The sequence below is a fragment of the Palaemon carinicauda genome, chromosome 7 (assembly GCF_036898095.1).
Source record: "Palaemon carinicauda isolate YSFRI2023 chromosome 7, ASM3689809v2, whole genome shotgun sequence".
NCBI classification, from domain to species: Eukaryota; Metazoa; Arthropoda; class Malacostraca; order Decapoda; family Palaemonidae; genus Palaemon; species Palaemon carinicauda.
Window position 1 is genome coordinate 86646035 of NC_090731.1, and position 5000 is coordinate 86651034.

Below are 5000 nucleotides of genomic sequence, written 5' to 3' on the forward strand. Positions count from 1 at the left end.
AACTCAAGATTTGCAGATGACACTAGTTTTGTTTAGTGAATCATGGGAGGAATTGCAAAAGATGATAAAAGATTTGAATAGACAAAGCAGATTTGTAGTGCTAAAAATGAATATGAGTAAAGCTAAGATAATGTTTAATGAAAATGCAGACAACAAATAAGGGTTATGAATGAACCTCTAGTTACTGGTAATGAAGGTACGTACTTATGAAAGACAGTAAGTGTTTTCCCATGACATAAGCCCGAAATTAAAAGAAAGATAACCATAGGATGGAGAGATTTTGTTGGACAAAATTAGCTTTTTAAAAGTAAAATAGCACACTCGCTGAAAAGAAATATATTTAAACAGATAGTCCTACCAGTATTAACTTATGCAACAGAAACTTTGAGACTTACTAAAGCCTTAAAACACAAGCTAGTTACAACTCAAAGAGCTAAGGAAAAATAATGATAGGAATAACATTAAGGCACAGAAAACAGCGACGTGGAAAACTAAAGTAGAGGTTATTCTAACAGCATGTAAGAAAAATGAATAAGCATGGGCAAGATAATTGATTTAATTGTAATGACAGATGATAGATGGACATAAGAATAACAGAATGTGTACCTGGAGATTACAAAAGGAACAAGAGGAGGAAGAGAAGATGATGGATTGATGAGCTAAGAAAGTTTATGGGTATAGACTGGCATAGAATGACCGTAAACACAGGTGAGTGGAAAGACATGTTTGAGGCCTTTGTCCTGCAGTGGGCTAGTTAAGGCTGTTGATGCTGATGATGATGATGATGATGCTATATACTTGTGTACCCGAGCTGTCAAAAATGACGTCTATACATTTAGATAGATATGCACAGACACGTACAGGCACACAGATGCAACGGTCTCCACTCCCCCCTCCCCCCCTTCCTAACTGCAACCCGCTGGTTTGGCAATTTGTGGAAGAGTGTGATTTCCCAGTGTACCTCTCGGGGTACCCCCCTCACCAGGGTATTACTACTTCACACCCTGCTGAGCGTGATAGGAAATAAATATATATATATATATATATATATATATATATATATATATATATATATATATATATATATATGTATATATATATATATATATATATATATATATATATATATATATATATATATATATATATATATATATATCTCACTTACTCACGAAATCCCATCCGGAATTCTCTGAGTTGGTTAGCATCTGATGTCGGCACTCTCTCCAGAGATCCCCATCCAATGCCATCTGTGCCAGGCGCTGAAATGTCTCGCCTCTATTTGCTTTCTTGGAGGTTTTCACCCTGTTATTTATTTTGAACTGTAATACTATATGCGCTACGGGTATTAAGAGTAATGATTGCACAGTATTGCATTGTTAGAACGTGTTTCGGCACAGTTCATAGGTGTAGTAGCATATGTTATGAAGGATTTAATCATGTATTAATTGTCCTAAAGTTGGGATGTGAGTCTTCTTCCTTTTGTATTGCAGTCGGATTCGATTTTTTTGAGAGCGATGCTCACTTTTGTTTTCTCTATGTATGTGTACGAGATTTGCTTACATATTCTCTCGAGAGAGTCAGAAGTTGTTGAGACACGATTGAGAGCTGAGGAGCAATATAATCCTAAGTCCATTAAATGTATTTTAAGAATACCAACGTGTCATTACATCCCACCAAGAAGAATCAACGACATAAATGTGGGATATATAGCAACACTATTGAATGGATATTATTCCAGGTATGTATGAAGCTGTCATTTCACTTGGGATAACCAATACCATACAAAACACAAGTGAGAGGTGAAACGGAACCTATGCAGAGAAAGGCAACAGCAGAAGAGACAACTAGAAGTACCCCCATGAAGAAGCAGCAGGTATGCAGTAAACAAGAGGAACGCCACAACACATCCAAGCTCAATGTCAAGAAAGAAGCAAGCATCCTACATATATATTGTATTGATAGTAAAATATTAAGGTAGGATTGAAATTTGTTACCAGTAGGCATTAGGTGGTAAAATTTCAATATAGGACGGGACTAGTTTATATAAACCACAAAGTGTAAACTACCTTTAGTTGGTTGCATAAACACACAAGAGGTGCAATTAACATAGAAATTAGGTTAGAATTAACTATGTTAGTGAGTAACTAGTTAATTTTGTAGAATTCAATTGCCTAACCTGATTCAGATAATAAGTAAAAATACCCCTGGACATTGAGCATCCAAAAAAGTTTAGCATTGTTGCTGAACCCAATTCTGCTGCAGCACGATGGCAACAGTGGTGGGAAGAATTTAATATTTACTTTGAAGCTTTAGGTACCATGAAAGATGACGAAAAGAAGGCATTATAACTGCATACAGACGCTAGAGAGGTTCGGGAAGTGTTAAAGACATTACAACCTATATATATATATATATATATATATATATATATATATATATATATATATATATGTATATATATATATATATATATATATATATATATTTATTTATGAATATATATATATATATATATATATATATATATATATATATATATATATATATATGTATATAGATATATATATATATATATATATATATATATATATATATATATATATATATATATATATATATATATATATATATATATATATATATGTCCAGATACTTTTTATTTATTATTTATGGGATATATATGTAAGTATGTATATATATATATATATATATATATATATATATATATATATATATATATATATATATATATATATATATATATATATCTTACGAAGCCTGTCTAGCATGAGAGTAAATACTTTACTTATGTATTTCATTTGTATATTCAAGAGATGTAAAGCCAGCTCATAAGGTGAGTTCCATTCTTGAAGGTTTAAGTAATGTATGTAAATTACATATGACTTTCCTCATCCATTTAGTTGTATTTTCATTCAATTCAGTATATGTAAATTTATGTTATTTCTAAGAATTAACTTTTTATTTCATGTAGTTCTTTTACGAAGTCTTTTATAATCTCGTTTAGGTATGCTCTATAACACACATTAGGTATGAGCACGAGAGATTATGTCATTTTTATGTTTCCATGTGGTTAGAAAGTGCATGAAAATTCTGGAATTAGATTCACTCCTTTTTTCATTGTTACAAGAGGGAGGTGGGTGGTGTTAGCCGAGAGAGTTTCTCGTAAGCAAGGTTAATACCCCTTCTTCAAATTACTACGTTGGCAACCTTACGCCGCTAGACTATGCCCCTCATACTTCCAGTAGGACTAACCGTTCAGTAACCTTGTGTGAACCAAAAGGCATAAGTGTAACAGTTACATATATGCAAATTTCCTTATTGTATGTTCATTAGAGTGTTAAAGTGTTAACTTTTCATTAATTATAAAAATCATAAATTTTACAAATTAATTTCCAGTGAAACAGGTGATTTCATAATTTTTCCAAAGTGTCTTTCTTTAGTCTTAGTCTAAGGTTTAGTTAAGATATTATATTTTGAGTGATTTATTTTTTGGTGTTAATTCTTGTGAATTGCTGTTAACTTTTTATAAAAGATATTTATTTTTGTAAAGTGTGTATTATTTCAATCAGCAATATTTTTCTCAGTGCTTTGCTCGTACTCCCTGACTAAGGACCGAAGTAAGAGGTTGGTTTTTGAATAGTTCACATAACTTATCACCCAGTTTTGTTTTAAGTGTAACATAAGAGGTCTTTAGGTATTAGGTGATTCAAATATATTGCAGTCTGGAAGTTCCATAATATTCTCAGAGCTCTGGTATTAATTTTCAAGTGTAATAGACTTATGTAATATAATGAGGTGGGTTTGGGAGCTTGGGAAGTTACGTAACTCTCCAGCCGTAATATATATATATATATATATATATATATATATATATATATATATATATATATATATATATATATATATATATATATATATATATATATATCCAGACACATTTACATAATTATTTAGGGGATATATATATATATATATATATATATATATATATATATATATATATATATATGTGTGTGTGTGTGTGTGTGTGTGTATTGGTACACTTTTATTTTTTTTATTTAGGGGATATATATATATATACATATAAATATATCTATATATATATATTTATATATATATATATATATATAAACTGTATATATATATATATCAATATATATATATATATATATATATATATATATATATATATATATATATATATATATATATATATATATATATATATATATATATATGTGTGTGTGTGTGTGTGTGTGTGTGTGTGTGTATCCCTTTCTGAGTGGGGATACTTTAACGTTGTGAAAGGGTTTATATATCGTCATGATCAACAAAGCTATACTTGTCAGGCCCACCCATACTAGGTTGGTTTGCTATGAGCGATCAGACTAAACACTCCCACCATCATCAATCCGCAGTGGCCAGCTTGTTGATGAAAATTGCCAAACACCAGACAGGACTAAGATCATGTTCGAACCCTTCGTCCTGCAGTGGACTAGAAACTGTTGCATTTGATGTTGCTGTTCTTCTATATGTGTATATATATCTACTGTTCATACTGTATATATATGTAAAAAGTATATATATATATATATATATATATATATATATATATATATATATATATATATATATATATATATATATATATATATGTATATATATAATATATATATATATATATATATATATATATATATATATATATATATATATATATATATATATATATATATAATGCATGTAAGTATGTGTGCACACACTAATACCCACACTATATATATATATATATATATATATATATATATATATATATATATATATATATATATGTGTGTGTGTGTGTGTATGATGTGTATATATGTATCTATCTATCTATCTATCTATATATATATATATATATATATATATATATATATATATATATATATATATATATATATATATATATATATATATATATATATATATATATA